Source organism: Haemaphysalis longicornis, unplaced genomic scaffold (genome assembly GCF_048455015.1).
Source record: "Haemaphysalis longicornis isolate Haplotype H1 unplaced genomic scaffold, Haemaphysalis longicornis Haplotype H1 scaffold_1, whole genome shotgun sequence".
NCBI classification, from domain to species: domain Eukaryota; kingdom Metazoa; phylum Arthropoda; class Arachnida; order Ixodida; family Ixodidae; genus Haemaphysalis; species Haemaphysalis longicornis.
In genome coordinates, this window is record NW_027526203.1 from 248,775,921 (window position 1) to 248,793,896 (window position 17,976).

A 17,976-nucleotide genomic window follows, 5' to 3' on the forward strand; every position below is an offset into this window, starting at 1 on the left:
CGAAGCTACGGATCGCCATTCACTGCGGGTAGGAGGAGCTAGGAGGGAGACCGCGGTTGCCTGTAGTGATGAGTGAAGTTCATGTAGAGCACGAGCCGACCCTTTCCCGGGCAGCGAAGCGAATCACGGCTGTGGTCGTCAGGCGCCCGGTTAGAAAATTCTCGAGCGGCGTCATGCGCGCATTATTTCCCAGACAGACCTGGGGCGCTAATCCAGAAGGCCTGAGATAGCTCGGTCCCGAGTTTCCAGCTTCTCGAGTTAACAAAGTAGTGATAGTACAGTATCCGATAAACCTCAAGCGATACCGGCGCAATCACGCGGAGCACGCTTACCATTATCAGAGCGCCCAGTTGAGGCCGCTCACGTTGAAAAAGCACAGCTTGCACGAACATCAGCGTGCAGCAACGTCTAGAATCGAGTCATAGAACAGGGAGGATTTTCGAGTTGCATAATGCACTCAGTAATGCAAAGTAGTCCTTTTAAAACTCCGGCCTGGCCCCAGCCTTCTTTTAAAGCTCTGCCCTGTAAAGCGGCGCTGGGCGGCTCCGATTTTTTCGGCGATCTCTTCTTCCACTGAAATCTGTTTGCCACGTGGGTTGAGGGTAGCTTCAGTGCAGCTCAGCGCAAGCCCAAAACAAGTAAGCGAGGAAGTTCACTGTAGAAAAAGGAACGCACCCTTCTCCCGACTGTCACACTGACCGACTTTGTTTACGTGCGGGCGGCGGGCGTAGGATCAGACATCGCCCCAATTTAGCGAGTCATGAGCGTGTTTCAACATTTTACGAGTGCGTTTTAGACGTCGAAGGTGTGTCATCTGTCGTCGATTGTGTTTTTGCTGTGTATGAATACGGCTGCCGTGGGAAAATCTTGTCGTCTTGGCCGCTCCTATCGTCCGGACTAGAGCGAGCAGTGGCGTAAATCATGGGGGGGTCAGGGGGGTCCTGACGCCCCTTGTGTTCGGGCTGGGGGGGACACCCCTTGCAAGTGTCCCCCCCTTGAGATTCATCTTTCATTTACCTTTGAAAGGTAAAACAACTGTTGTTTTTGTCACTAATAAGTACTGCACGAGCTGAAATAACCATCCCGTTCCCGCTAAATAAAAAGAAGGTACGTTTTCCACAATCGGCGACGTGCACAAGGTGCAAGCGGAATCACTGAAAGCAGGTAAAATCTGTTTCTGCACTGGTTCGCCGAAATAAATTAAAATTATTTCCGCCAATTTGTTTCGAAATTGCTTGCGGTTACCGGGCTATATAAAACGCTGGCTTTCATATGAGCTAGAGAACATATACGCGACAAAAATCGGTTGTCTGACCCTTTAAGAAAATACAGCTGCCAATAAATACTTTAAACACCCAGAATATGTTAAAGAAGCACTTGAAATATTTAGCTACTTTTAGCTCCTTGCTAGATTTTTTAGCTACTTCTAGCTACTAGCTACTTCTAGACGCCCCAGTTGAAGCAAGGGCCTACTTTCGACGAATATTTTTTTCAATAATTGATGCAGCTGTAGCGGCCATTGAGAAGAGGTTTAATCCAGATTCTGAGGGAATCGTGACGTACAGGGCACTGGAACTTATCCTTCTGAACCGGTCATCAGAAGCAGATTTGGACGTGATCCGACAATACAAGAGCATCGATATCGGTAAAGTCGTGTCTCGCGTGCGCTTGTTGCACGAAGAACACTGCAACCTCAAGTCCGTCGACGACGTGGCAGCACAACTCCGGAACATGCACACGTCCACCCGCCAGTATTTCAAGGAAGTGGAGAGTGTTCTGAGGATTATCTTAGTGATGCCGGTCTCTTCCTGTGAAGCAGAGAGATCGTTCAGTGCATTGAGAAGACTGAAAACTTGGCTGCGTAGTACGATGGGGGAGGAACGCCTCAACTGCATGGCTTTGGCACACGTTCATCAAGACATTATAGACCTCATAACGTTGCCAGGGTTGTTGAAAAACTTTGTCAGTGCGTGCAAAAACCGCGCTCTCGTTTTTGGACCCTCTAGAAGTGTCGAAAGCTAGGAAACATGTCATAGGTGATCAGTAGTCATATTGTACAGAGTATTTCTTATTGATCTTTTTTTAACGTCTGCAATAGCACAGTGCAATTACGTGACGTATGAAAGCATGCTCGTTTTTCTTATTTTAATTCAAATCACGATAGTAATTTGTACATAAATGAAAATAAAGCACAAAACAAAATGGCCGCCTTGGCAAGATGTGTGTCCCCCTTTGTGATTTTTCTGGATTTACGCCACTGAGAGCGAGCACTTCGTTCGCACCGAACCCCCCTGTGACTGTGGAAGCATTTGACTGACGGTGGCCTGGGGACGTCATTCGTTCATTGTTTACTGCTAAGCTTTGCTACCGGAGCGTCTAATGCAAGTGACTTCGTGGCTGCAACGCTACCCCATCGGCGATGTAGACGCCACGGCAGCCATAGTTGGGTGGAGCTTCGGTAGCTACGCCGCGCCCACGAATGGGCTGGGTGTGTGTGATTGACACGAGAACTCGGAAGAAACTTCGGAGAGATATTGCACGGCCGAGTTGAACTCGTGACGCTCGTTTGGGCGGCTGCTTCGGCGTAATCATGGTTCACGGTCACCGTAGCAGGCATATATCTATGCCGACAGAGTTTTTCCTTTAGCGGAGGGGGAATTTCAAGCCCTTTTTCGTCTCTCGAAAGTACTGTGCATTGGCTGTGCAGCCATCTGACACCCGACCCCCTTTGCGACGACTTTGAGGCGGCTTTCGCTTCATAACTGCCGAGGAGCAAGTGTTGCGTGCGCTGCGGCTTTACACGACGGACACCTTCCACGGAAGCGTTGGTAGCGACCGCACCAGCGACCGCCCTCAGTCGACAGTCAGCCGGTGTGTGCGCTATTGGCGGTGAGCGCGACCACGGGCGGCGCTGCGGAGCGCGCCTCCGTGACGTCGGCTTAGGGATTCTCGCATTTGTCGTCTGCTTCACTCGGGCTCGCTCTCTCTGCTGTTTCTTCGCACGCGGTTAACTTTTTGTGCTTGTCCGCAGGAGATTTCACGTATGCGCAACCTTTTTTCGTAACAAAAGGCTTAAAATCGCATAAACTAGCTCAAGGCGTGATTTTAAGTATAGTTTTTGATGCCGCTCCGGAAAAAAACATTGCCGGCGTCGCCCATGCATTGCTGCGAAGCTGGTCCTGTGCGGAGCGCGAAGAGTCGGAGCCAGGCGTCAGCTTCTGTATTCAGCAATCTTTCGAACAAAGGTAACCGCCGGAGTCTGACAACCGGCAACAGGGAAAATGGACGACCAAAACAAATTCCAGGCCTTCGGGGCTGTCGGCTTTGGCAGAAGGCATTACGATTCCAGCTAATCTTATGTAAAGTAAAACAGATTTGGCAACATACCTAACGCTCGAAACTATTATATCAAGTCACTTTACGTTGTCACGGCATGAAAGTGTGCCGACATGCACATGGGGCACAAATAATGTAGGTTGATATCCAAAAAACCTGCTGTGTGTATAGGCGCGCGCTGGTTTTATACCAGGCTTCTAACCAGTATGGAGGCTTATTAAGCAAAACGAGTTACCTGTATGGCAAACATACAGTAAGACTATGTTTGTTCAGATTTGGAGGGATATTTCGGTGCATTTGCCGCAGCCATATCATCCCAATATTCAGATAGGCGTTATAGTAAAACTGCACTCAAGAGGGGGAGGACGAGGAAGAAGAGAAAACTTTAACAGTAAAATCGAGCTGGTTAGTGGGCAGGCTCCTCAGGCCAAGACGAGGGAGCAAGAGTAATTTTCTTCAATTCATCGAACGTCATCCCGAGTAGGCCAGGATTTGTTCTGTGCGACTGAAGGGGGAAAACAATAAAGAGCTGTTTGGACATATTCATCGGTTTCGAATTGTGTTATACTGAAAACCGGCATGTATACTATTTATTAGCGTTGGTTAGCAAGTATATCAACCCTTCAACACCGTAATCATGACATAATTGTTCGGGTTGAGATTGAGTTCGTTACGATAACGATGGTTTGATAGAAATTCGGTGCTCAAAAGCCGCCTTCGAGAACTGTGAACAACGTTATATGCGCCGCTTCGCGGCGGCGTATAAAGCTGAAAACTTCTCATTGCATTTAAATGTGAATAAACAACTCACGCTGTGGGTATGTACTTTTGTGCGCAGCCATAGGAAAGCCCATTTCCGAAGAAAGTGCTGTATACCTTACAGCCTGAAGAAAATATCCACACGAACTTTGTGAGCCTCGCAAACATCCCCAAACCTCCTAGGACGTTTGGGACGGTGCATAAAAATTAATGCATTGGGCACAGAAAAAAACATTCATCTGACACAAGTCAACAACAACGAAAGAAATAAAAGACACCCGTTTTATTTCCTGCTGTCCGACCCGCTGCTTGGTGCGTAGCATTATACTGCTGAGTCTTCATAAGGGCATCTCAGAAATAGTTTAGGGAAGCCTACGCATTTGGAATACTTATCGATTAGCTCTGAGCACTGAAACTCGCAAATACGTAGATAGTACGAGGTACACACGATCGTCTGAGTGATGCTCTATGAAAGTCGTTCTCTGTCTCCTCGTGTGTTGTAAACTTGTGGGGTATAAAGCTTGAAATTATTCAGAGCTGTCAGAATCTGACTGAAAATACGCTTTTTAAAGCACCACAGCATCAAAGCGGGTGATTTGTAGTACAGGAACTGCTGCCAGTCGAGCGGGCGGCCGTGGCGCGGGTGTAGCAGCGGCGCGAATGTAGCAGACGACAGCGGAGCGAGCAAGGTAAATATAACTGGTAGCGAAGATTCAATAGAAGCCCATGCGTTCAGAAAATGGCGGCTCTTTAGCTGCTCATGGGGCTGAGCGCCATCTGTGTGAGGAGGGAACACTTCCGGCGGAACAAAAAATAAACAGTATGTGACGCAAGATCCGGTCAGAAAGTGACGTCATTTTGGTGGCATTAGCGGGAAAATTTGACTTCAAAATAGCTTTAGCAGGCCTCTGATCGCTGAGGGCTGATGTCATTGCCATCTGACGCAAGTTGGCGAGCCCTTGACGTGTGTGCTTCAAGTCAACGCCAGCTTATACTCGTGACTAGAGAAACGTACTTTCGCATACTGTCGTATGATTCGCCTCGCTGTTTATAAAAACATCTTGCATCTTCTCTGAACCTTTATTCTGTATTCATGCCTTCCACTGCTGTATAAAAGCAAACAGTTGCTTATTTTCATTCCAGCGGGTGGCAAACGTACCCCCCCCCCCCCCCCCGACCGGAATTTTTTTCTGCCTTGGGATACAGAGCACAAAATGACACTTGACCACTCTCCCCGGCCCCCCTTTCATATAAAAAACGTGCCCACTGCTTACCCCGATACCAATTTCTACCAAAGCCACTGCTGGGTTTAATTGCGTCGCACATACGCAGGTTGCGTGCGTGCCTTAAGTATAGATCAAGGTTATATAATGCTTGCTCAGTTTGTGTACTTCTGTTCTAAGAGAAGAAATAACGCATAGTCATGCTATAATCAAGACATTTGAATTTTATTCCAGGATAAACATAAAACAAATTTACCTCACTGCTCAAAATCAGCACGTATACAATAAGTACAAAATGTTCGTGGGCACTAAATGCATTATGATTTTCCTTACTCGCCGAAAAATTGACTTTACCCGTAACACATAGCATTATGAGCAATGAAAGCGTCAACAGCAGAATTACTTCGAAACCAGAGAAAAGAACTGGGCACTGCATCTTGACGCAGAAAACCGGGCCGCAGGAATGCCGATTCACGAAAGTGCAGCGAGCACACCGCAGCTGCACCGGCGTCTTATCAAGTAGACATGGATTTCTACAGAAGTTCACTCAGCATTCATGCCTGCAATTTCCTGGTTGCATGATTAGGCAAGTGTCGCAACAGATAAGTAAAAAGAGGAAAAGGGATCAATTCAAACGAAAGCGACGGCAGTATGTAAAAGCACATAGCAGGAAAGATCTGGCAGCAGCGCAGCACGGAGCACCACAACACAGTACTGCGATGGAAATAATGCTTGCGCATACAAGTGCGGCAAGCTTACTACAAGCGTTGTAATGCAATAGAGAAGACACTGAGACAGACAATTAAAGCGACTCGTTTAAATTCGAGTGGTACTACGCTGAGAAGTCCTAGAAAAATTGACACCACTTGCTCCGAGCCAGCCTGAGGGGAAATCAAGAGATAACTGTGACATCTGTTCTTATCTTAACTGACATCTGTTCTTATCTTAACTGTGACCCTATCTGTTCTTATCGCAAACTTTCGCAGCATTATAAATAAAGTTGATACTTTGCTGTCAATTACACACACTTGTTCTGCTGATATTATACTAGGAACCGAAACTTGGCTCAGAGATGACACCCAATAGTGAATTATTGCTCCCAGATTACTTTGCAGTTTTCCGTAAAGATAGAACTTCCCGAGGGGGTGGTGTTTTGATAGCAATAAGAGCTGTTTATCAACCTTCACTTGTAAAAATTGATTCCCCCCTTGAATTACTGTGCGTTAGAACCCAGTTCGAGGGCAGCACGTGTATTATTGCGGTGTGTTATCGTCCTCCTGACAGTAATACAGACTTTGTAGATCACCTGACCGACGTACTTGAAATTATTTACAATAAATTCCCTCAGTGTGTGCTGTTGCTAGGCGGCGATTTCAACTACCCCACCATAAACTGGACCACACCACCTTCACTATCAACACCTGCCCGACCAGAGGTGTCTCGCTTTCTTCACGCGCTAAGATTGTTTCACTTAACCCAGCTGGTAAAAGAACCGACGCGAGGCGAACGCATCCTCGACTTACTTCTAACGAACAGTCCCGATAATGCTGTCACACGTGTTATTGATGAGATTAGCGACCATAGAGTGATACATTGTTTACACCCACTTCCTCTTCCTAATAAGAAAACAAATCTTAAACGTATACTCAATTATAACAAGGTCGATCGCGAGAAAATGAACTGCATGTTAACTGATTTTTCCGCCTCCTTTGAAAACGAGTTTGACTCTCGCACAACTAATGAAAATTGGGTAATCTTCCGTGACTTCCTTAAGAAGGTTGAAAATACGTGTATACCAGAGATTTCCTTCAAATCAAAAGCTAGTGCTCCCTGGTTCACAAAGAAGGTAAAGCAGTGCTTAAACAAAAAGAAAAGAGCATATAAAAAGGCCTCTCAAAGCAACAATGACGATGCTTGGAAAAGATATAAAGAATTAGCTCGTGAATCAGAAAGAACAATCCAAGAAGCAAAAAGTTATTATTTTAATGATACGCTGCCTAATTTGTTGAAATCTGACCCCAAAAAGTTTTGGCGTACAATTAACCCGAAAGATGTCGATGGTGTAGTTACTCTGAATGATTCAAATGGTCTCACTGTGCCCAATGAATTATGTCCTGATATTCTGAACAAAACATTTAGTGACGTTTTTGTCGAAGAACCACCACTTGATGAGCCCTGCACAGTTTCTAGTTGCACAATAACGCACCCAAGCGAGCCTATAACCGTCACTGTTGCAGGTGTACTCCGCGCTATTGACAGGCTCCCTGTAAACTCAAGTCCTGGACCGGATGGTATCAGTACAAAACTGCTGAAACTAACTTCCCATGTATCATCGTTCTTGTTGTCCTTAATATTTCAGCAATCACTGGATACCGGCTGCCTTCCTGATGACTGGAAGTTTGGTCATGTTGTACCCATATTTAAATCTGGTGAGCCATCCTGTCCAAGCAATTACCGCCCGATATCACTCACATCAGTTTGTTGTAAGCTTCTAGAGCATATAATTTACTCTCACTTAATGTGCCACCTTAATGCAAATAATTGGCTTTTCGAAAATCAGCATGGTTTCAGGTACAAGCACTCCTGCCAAACGCAGTTGTTCGAACTAACCACAGATTTGCACGATTCTTTGCACAGATCACTTTACACCGACGCAATATTTATCGACCTGTCTAAAGCATTCGATCGTGTACCCCATAAACGGCTAATTAGGAAAATAAACAGACTCAAGTTAGATAAAAAAACCAGCCAATGGATAAATGAGTTTCTATGCGGTCGTACTCAGTCAGTACGTATAAATGATAACCTATCTAATTCCTGTCCAGTTATATCAGGGGTTCTGCAAGGATCGGTGTTGGGCCCCATAATATTTCTTATATATATTAATGACATAGCCAATAATATTAATTCAACAATACGGCTGTTCGCCGATGACTGTGTGATTTATAGACAAATCTGCACTGCGGGTGATGTAGCGATTCTGCAAAAAGATTTGAATACCCTCGCGGAATGGTGTCGCGTATGGAAAATGGAAATAAATGCAGAAAAAACCAAACTCATGACTTTTTCTTCCCTGTTAAACCCTCCGTCTAACATATATACGCTGCGCAGTAGCATAATTGAACGAAGCCCTGTTTTCAAATACCTCGGTGTCATTTTCACATCCGATTTAAACTGGAATATGCACATAGAACATATCACTAATAAGGCACTGAAAAAGCTTGGTTTTCTTAAGCGCCGTTTATATCTAGCTAATAGTGACACAAGGCTTCGCGCGTACATTTCCATTATCCGAGCTACACTCGACTACGCCTCAGTTATTTGGCACCCTCACACCACCTCCCTTACAGATTGTATCGAATCCATCCAAAATAAGGCGGCCCGTTTCATTTTGCGCACCTACTCTCCTTATCAAAGCGTTTCGGCATTAAAACAGTCACTTAACCTTCCGGATCTGAGCACGCGCCGAAAATTTTTCCGGTTGACCCTTTTTCATTCTCTCTACTATTGCAGTTCATCTTTTTCAACAACTCAGATTCTTCCCGCCCCTTATGTGTCCACCCGCAATGACCATACATGCAAAGTTGCTCCCATATTTGCCAGGACAAAAAAACACCAAAACTCCCCTCTGGTGTTGGCTATACAGGAGTGGAACGTTCTTCCTCAAAATATTGTCTCTCTCACTAACACTTCTGCTTTCCAATCTGCGTTGGGTGCGTTTTTAAAAATATAAGATATTTTCACATCTATTAGATGTACAAACGTCACTTTTGTCAGCCCTTTGATTTCTGTGCTTTGTTTTTTTGTTATTGGTGGTGGTGGTGTTGTTTTGAACAGTGAATTTTCTCTAAAACTGACCCCCGCGAGTGCCTGGTTCAGTGGTGTCATGCACTGAAGATGTTAATTGCCATCTTACTCTCTCTCTTTCTCTAATTTGTTTTTGTAAATTGAACCTTTTACACAGATATGTGTCTGACTGCCGTTAGTAGTTTGTATTCATATGTGTTGAGTTGCGTTGTTTGAATTGCATCCCCCCCTATGTAATGCCCTTTTGGGCCTTTAGGGTATTCAAAATAAATAACAAAGCTTTAGACCCATTTTTTTTTTTCGAAGCACCACCACGTCCCTTTACACAACCCCCGTGCACGTATTAACAGTACTATAGTTTCGCGTTACCTGTGGAAATGAGAGGAAAATGGTGCAGTAAAACGCCAGGCGTACGGGAGTTGCTGTTGCAACCTTTTGCAGCACATAGTTTCCGTAGGTACCGAGGAAAGCGCTCCGCTCCGACCGTTGGCAGCATCGTCCCGTAGCTCACCGTGCCCGCCGGGCACTGTAATAAACGTGTTCACTGACGATACAACGCACCTCGCAAGTCCACGCACAGCAAAAATTAAGAGCACACCAAATTAACAAGGAAGAACGAATGCAAAAGCGCACCACCAAAACATGCGAGGGGCGTTTCCCAGCAGACGAACTTTAGGAGCGCCTTTCCGAACACTACAAGGACTGCATCACAGAGCAATGACATGTGCCATTCTTCAGAGGGCGCTACAAAAAAGGTTTTTGAGAATAAACAGCATTAAATTATTTGCACACTCGGCCTAAATAAATGTGATTCAGAAATAAATATCGTTCGTAAAATATAAATGTTGTTTTGTTGTAGAACAAAACTTGGATTTTTGTTACTAGTGTTTGTTCCCTCCTCACCTAGTCGCGCTTCAATCGCCACTCCCATAAGCCCCCATGCCGATGTCGCTGGCAATAGGTTCTGAACCGCTTTTCGCCCGAAGCTTCGCTACCATTTATATTGAGCGAGTCCCTAAGCCGACGTCAGAGCCAGGGGGCGCCACTCAAACATCTCACCGCCAATAGGGTTAATGCAGGCAAGTTTTTCGCCTTTTTTTAGGTGGTTAGCCGGACATGGCTTTCTAAGGTTCTACCGTGCGTTTATTCGTCTGCAGCGAGAGCGTGCGCTTCAGTCGCGACCGCTCGATGGAAGGAAGGTTTTCATTGAGTGGCCGTACGTGTACTTCCATTATCGTCTCCTAGCAAAATTTTCCGATGTGGCTTTGCATGACCGTGCGCTTCATTTATCTTCAGCGCGGAAGACGGTTTTCTTGAGGCGTTTCGTATCACACCATTTTTGCGAAAACCTTACTCGCAGGATAGTATATAATCAAAGGCGTGTGTCTATTATCGGAGGCGATCTTTACGCATTTCAACGGATTTTGTCCAGCGTCTTTGTCGTCTGGCTGGAAGCAGATCATGAAAACCTTTTGAAGGGAAGATTGAGACCGAAAGAAACAGCGTGACGCCAGAAGAGAAGAGAAGTGAAGGTACAGAATCCATAAAAAAAAAAAACCAACAACTGTGAAGAGCTTCGTCGAACAAGAGCTGTGAAGGAGCAAAGCGAAACAAAGGAAACAAATTTGAAAAGGTGTGGTTGTTGCTGTTCCTTTCTTCCTAGCACATGGCCAATTGGGTGACTTACCCGCAATTGAGAGCGTTGAGTAGCGAATGGGCTCCGTTTTGAAATTCATAAAACTCTGAATTGGGAAATAAAAGTTGTAGATTAATGCGTGGCACGTGAACGTGATGGCAGATGAGAATGACAGGTGAACACAAGCTGCGCAGAACCATGATTATAGGGAGGCTGTGCTGTGTGCCAGTCTTCTTACTAGTGAGTTCACTACGAAATGAAAGAGAAGAAACTGACGCAAACGCGGTATAGCAGAAAAGCAGAAAAGAAGCCCGTCGAATGCCAAAACTCATGCCGAGAGACAAAGAAATCAAAGCGAGGAAAAATACGCAAATGCAATATATCAATTAAGAATTACCGCAAGTACAATTATCAGTTGTTAATTAGTATCGCAAGTATAATGTATCAGTTGTTGTTAAGAATCGCCAAGCTTTCGCCGTCAAATTACGTAAGCAGGCTGAAGTGGTTCTAGGAAATTTCGTATCTGAAAGCGGACGGAGGGTTTCCATAGCACCTAGCAGCAAGTACTTTGAATGTGGCGCGTTTCCATCACTGGCTTTCTTTTTTTGCCAGTCGGCCTTAGTCACGTTATTGCATTGTCTGCCGCCGACGGCAGAAATGGGCAGAAACTGCGGCTTAGGATGGCAAATTTCAAACAAAAAGCTCATAAGAACGCCTAAAATAAAAATAAATGAACTTTGTAATAAAATACAGATTACTAAAATAAAGGAGTGATAAAGTAACGTAGTTGGATTTGCTTGCCCCCAGTAGCCACCGGTGCAGCAGTGGAACGAGAGACAGCAGTGAACGAGACAGTCGCGCCTCCTTGGAACGCGCTGCTCTCCACCGATTACGCTACCCCAATAATCAGCAAATAGCATGAATTGCATTTTTAAAGCGCCTGAACCCCGCCTCGAAACATTATCATTACGTCACGTGGGCGTTGCTAGAGCTCGTTGTTTCCTGATTTTCGCTCAATCTCGGGCCTTCTGGAATAGCACCCCAGCACCCCATCTGCCCAGTTGGGACCTAGTGGTTTTTGCGGCACAATATAGACGCCTAGAGAGACACTTAAGTGCAAAAGCAAGTTGGTCAGCATCGGTAATTACAGTGTTGTTAATAGAAATAATATGCCACTTGCAGCAGCAGTACTTTATTAGTGCATGAAAATTCCCAAAGCGGCTCAAAAACAGGCACGGCTGCCCCGTACATTGTTCTGCATGACAACAACTTGTGACATCACTAATTGCGAATGGCAAGACAAGACTGGTGGAACTAGTCGAAGCGTTCTTCTGAAGCAACCACTAATGCAGGGATATGCAAGTGTAAATTGAATGTGTGCAAGAACTGTTCTGGTCATGTGCATTTTAAAAGACACAAACCTCAGCCAGCAAACATAAAATATGATGCCTCATCCCAGGCTTTCTTGCAGTGTCGATTTCGTGGGAATATTTTGTTTCGCCTAGAAGCACAGCCACAAAAATACATGCATGTGGGTGCCCTAGTGACTGTAGTACTGTACCTAGCTAGTGACTTAGCGCATACAGATAAAGCAGCCAGTGGAAACTGGAAAATTAGCACAATCAACCCGAAGCAGGACGGCTGTCAAATGCTCTGATCAATGGCGCATGCATATTCAGCAGCTTTTCCTAGGTGTTATGTAGTAGCGCTTGCGGGCGTTTCTGGGGAAGCGTTGCCGGTGTCGTGATGCTCTGCCAGCAAACAGATGGGGCTTGGTGGCCTACTTTGCTGTACGCCGCCACACCATGGCAGCATTAGGTAGAGCGCTTCTGACAGAATGTAAAGAAACTGAAAAGCAATCAGAAGAAGTTCCCAGGACGATGGGAACAGCTGAATTTTGTTGGGCTTGGCTTGCTCTGGGCGCCTCCGGCATGCCGTGAAATGTTGCCAAAAAGTGAAAAAGAAAGAGCTAGTTCGATGAATAAAAAAATGGTTTCGAAGAGCTGTGGTTTTTCCGGCATGACATCTTTTACAGCTGGTTCAGCGCTGTAAGCACTGCAGCAACACATGCATGTACACTTTACTCGTAAGCCAAATACAGCCACCATAGCATATTGTTTTCACCCGTTTTGCAATTCACACAGTGAGAGAAAAACTGCTTGAAGATGCTCATTTCTGGAAGCGTCTTTTGGGAAACTGGTCATCAGGAATGCAATAGCCATCACTTCAAAGGCTCTGTGACAAGCTTAATACACCCACGCTTTGCAATTAGTCAGTTGTACACTAAATTTGCACACCAGACACTTTCTTAAGCGGTCTCCAACGACAAAGCAAAAGGGGGTGGGGGGTTACAAGAGGTTTGGACCCTGGAACAACACATTTAGCAACGGAAGCGCACACCAAAAGGTCACCCTGCCTGACTGAGGAAATCGTCTGAGCAGTAGTAAATCACTGAAGGACTCTGGGCAGTTATCATTGCGCCCGCCGAAACTTTAGCGAGTTACAACTGCAGTTTCATCAGCACGGAACGCTAGTGAGAAAAAAAAAAAGAACGAAAGCAACACGGTCGTTTGCGCTATCACAGAAAAATAAAATCGGGGCACAGAATGCAATTTCCACGCCAAAGGTTGAGCCGATGACATGTAGGGTGAACGGTAGATCCACGTTTGAGAAACAGCCGTTCCAACTACGCGGCGACTCTCGAACGGTTGAGGCACTTCTCGAAATCTACAGCGCCGGCCAACACCCGAGAACGCGAAATCACGCACAGAGGCATGTTTGAAGCACTTCACGTAAGAGCGCGAAGCGAGGATATGGTAGAGCGCACACTGCATATCCAAACACTTGCCGCTTTACGTAAGTGCATAAGCGGGGGCAACACCTTAAAACACGAAATATCCAACACAGGAACGGTTGAAGCACTCGTAACTTTGCTAGAATACGAAGGATTAAGCGTTTATCTACAGTGCGGCCGTCGCAGAGAGCGAAATACAATACGCCGATTGATACATTTGTCACTTCACGTAATTGCACAAGCAGAGGCTAGCGCAGAGCGCACACTTCTCCGGCGATGATTCTTCGCCAGCAAATCGGTCCCAGAGCGCGGGGAGTGTGCACAACGGCCGAAAAGCCAAGCGCCCTTCCCATTTTCCCCTCGTACTCCTCCTTTTCTCCCTTTCTTGCGCGATCATCGGGGCAATTCATTTAACGCGGTCCGGGGAGGTGGGGCGGGCTTTTTGGCCTTTTTGCAACACCCGCCGAAGCCTATTGAAACAGCCCATTGAAAAGCCCATTGAAACATTCAGTAAACAAAGCGTCGCAGCCCAAACTATTCTACACGGCGCTACACTTAACCTGACTTGGCACATTCATGTGCTTATTTAAAAGTCATAGCAGAAACTGTTCAGCTTATGCTGAACTTATGCTGAACTTAAGAACTTATGCGCCACTCTGACTCAGAATGCTCAGCTAATTTTGAACATCCGGGGCAGGTTGGCCGCCACCACACAAAAGGAGCGGTTGCTTACAGAGCCATTCATCTGCCTAAATCTGTCTCGAAAGTAAAATTCCTCGAATTTCTCTCCTAAAAGATTTACAAAAGACTCTGAGCGGCGAACATTGAGAATTACAGACGGAGTTACATCATTGAGGTTTACGAAGTACAATTACGCTCTGGAAACATCAGGAGACGCCGAGCGTTCTTTTCGATTGATTGTGGGGCTTAACGCGCCGACGCTTCATGGGCGATGAGACATGCCGTAGTGGAGGGCTCCGGATTAATTTTGACTACCTGGAGCTCTTTAACGTGCGCAGAAATCTCGAACACACGGGCGGTTTTGCTCGAACACGGGCGGCCGCGACGGGAAATCTAACCCACGTCCTCGTGTTCAGCAGCACAAAGCCAGAGCCACCTCGGCGGATCTGAGCGGTCTTTCCACACACGAATATGCATTAACATAAGCTACAAATTTAAGCTGTAAAACACTGACTTGGGGAATTTTTGTGATGGCTGTTAAGCTTTTCTGTTAGTGTCGAAGCACCCGCCATTTTACGTAAAAAGGTTTAAATAGCGGTACTGGTGTGGTCTATTTTCAACCAGGAAATAAAATCACTTTCCCACTGCGCAACATGTGCCCGCTATTTTGATCGCAGGTCAAATCTTTCTCCCAAAACACGCTGCGTAACTAAATAGGAATTGGTAGCGTTTCGATAAACAAGAGCGTTTCATGTGTATATACGCTTAAATGACACTTTTAATGCCTGTTATAGGCGCCTAAATCCTCGGTTTTTATGCCTAAAGTTCCGGTCTCTCGTTATTACTATTACTATTACGGTTTCGACATTTCTTTTTATAACACGATCTTGCTTTGTTATTGGCATAGGTCGGCGTACTCACTCGTGAGTACACTCATTTGTACTCATTTGTACTCAAACTCACGAGTATGATGATGAGTGAGTACACACCCAGATTAAAAAAGTGAGTACGATGACGAGTGAGTACAGGGGTAAGTCCACTACTCGTGAGTACAGTACTCATGAGTAGTACTCATGAGTAATCATACTCATAAGTAATCATACTCATGAGTACAATACTCTTAAATACTGTATTTTCGAGTGCGTGCACTCGTTAGTACAGTAGTGCAAACAAGTTCTATCCCGAACTCGAGTCTGGACGTGCGTCTACGAGTCGCAAACATTTAGCGGTGCCGCTGAGCAGCTTAACTCTCAAGGATGGTAAAATCAGACAACGAAAACTGCGCCTACCTCCTTTCCCGTCCCTGTTTGGTGCTGTTAGCGTTTTTCGGCGGTCGCTCGCTAAGGGGTCGCGGTGAAAAGGGAACGAGGGGGTGAGGTCCCGGCAGGAAGTGTAGCAGCAGTGACTCTGTTTGTATGGCACGTGTTGATTGGCACAGGTATTTTTGTTTACAAATACGCGGCCTTGGAGCGCGTAGCTGCTTCGTTCCGCTTGCTCGGTTCAAGTTGCTTCAGGGGAGGCGGTGGGGGCTGCTAACAATGCAGGCACTACGCGCACCGAAGTCGCTCTTCTCCGGTCTCCAGCAGTTTCCGTAGACGCATGTCACTCTGTGTAGTCGTCTCGTGAGCCGAACCGCTCGTTTCAACAGTTGAAGTTAATTTACGTTATTCGCGTCAAATCGACTGCATGGTTTGTGTCACCGAAATTGTCCGCAACATACCGATGTGTGATAATTTGCTGATGTACGTGCGCCCATATGGTTTTATTAGGCTCCCGTTTTGAAAATTTTTGCTCAGGTTCGGTAGGACTATGGTCTCGTGCAGTCCATTTACAAGTGAGCATATATCCCCACCGTGCAGGCGCGGCGGTGTAATTTTCCCCTGCATTGGAAATAAAATATCCGAGTACACCGAGTCACGTTTGTGGGTTGTAAATCGGACATCATAATGCCCAGTTGAACGCGTGCGACGCCTTGTTTTGCCTCGCATATTTTGTCGAAAAGCTGTGGCGTCTTCCCGCTGGAGGCGCGTTTTGCTTTCGAATGGTTTTGCTTTCGATTGGCAACCCGATGCACCGCTTCTCGTTTATGCCACCGTGTAATGAGGAAGCTGACGACGATGGTGAATTTCCGTGGGTGTTCTTCCCCTACCTTCATCTGCTATTTACTGGTGGGGCGACCACCCCTCGCTAGCAACTACTGCCAAGTTTAAGCTCGCACTGTGGAATGCCTCGTGAAGGAGCCGTTTTTGTATCACGAACGGCAACGCCAGACGTTGGGGTTTTAGCTTAAGCTCGCGTCTTGGAACGTCTCGTAAAACATGTTGTTTGCCCATAACGACGCCACCGCACTTTTTGATTGATATATGCCAGTTTTGTCAGCGCTGCTCGAGACAAGAGCTGCAGATTTCCCCTGTGCAACCAAGGCACCAACACGGCAATAAAGCCACGTCAGTGCAAGCCATCACGCCTCCGAAAAACGCGTGTGCAAACTTTGTTTTCGAGTTCACAAAGCACGGAAGAGCAGTTGGACAGTGCTGCAACGGCTGCCAAGCACAGGCAGCAACTCGGTTCACTGCGGCAGTCGACTGCGAGCGGTCAGTCCCTACTCAGTCCGCTATCGAAATAGCGCAGAGTAGAGCGACGAAGTAGTCGAGTCGACGGTTATTTGAAGCTGTATTTATATACAGTATATAAAAAGGTGGCAAGAGCTTTACATGGCTCGGACAAAGGTGATAGCACTTCTCAACTCAGTGCCTCCAATGAGATGCCGCCCCACCACAGCTGCTTCCGGGCTGGTGTTATACCCCCGGAGTTCCGTTGCACTCGCGTGCATTTCGAATCCCTCCAATCTGGACTATCACTGGCCGCAGTTTGAATCCGGCGAATGGAGGCGAAGCGATTGCGTCAGCCGAGCCGCCACGACAGGGAAAAGGAAGGCGACTCAGCGGCGCCGTCTCCAGGCGCTGCTTGCTGCGTGTCTGCCGGGGGTCGTTTTTCCCAGGCATGATTTGGTCCAGCCGCCGTGATGGGAAAGTGAGAGCAGACACGGCGGCGCCTTTCCCGCCAAGTTGCGGCACGTCTGCCGCGGGCGGTTTGACCTAAGCGCAAATCAACTCCGCCGTCGGCACGTCGCCGGGTGCAGCGAATTTGTGTCGGGCGCGCTGGCACAACACACGCACGCATACAATAATGAGTGGTTAAAGTCAGACCCGTGTGAGTTTTGCCCGGACTCTTAACGGAAATAACCATCACGACGCGTAGCGCCCCTGCCCTGTCCCTTTCCCGCGGCGGGACCTCCCTATTGGGCTTCTCGCGCGCTAGCCGGTTTTCGTTTTTGTGTTTATCTCTTATTTTGCGGGCTGGCGGCGGCGGCGAGGGGTACGGTTGGGCAATGTTCGCAGCATGCGGAAGAGTGGCGGCAGCAGTCTTTCTTTGGCTACCCGAGCGCGACAATGTTGCCCTGTCTGTCTGTCTCTCTGTATCTGTCATAAAGATAATTTATTATTGCAACTTATATCCTGCCCCACTGTATACATGGCGGCTTCATGCCCCGTACGTTTTTCTTGCAGGGATAAAATAGTCACAGTAGCCGAGGAGTTCTATAGGGATCTGTACAGTAGCCGGGATATCAAGGATATCGCCGAACGAGAAAGTAGTTCAGAGGAGATAGACAACCCACCAGTAACGACAAAAGAAGTAAGGAAGGCTTTGAAAGAAATGAAATGGGGCAAAGCACCTGG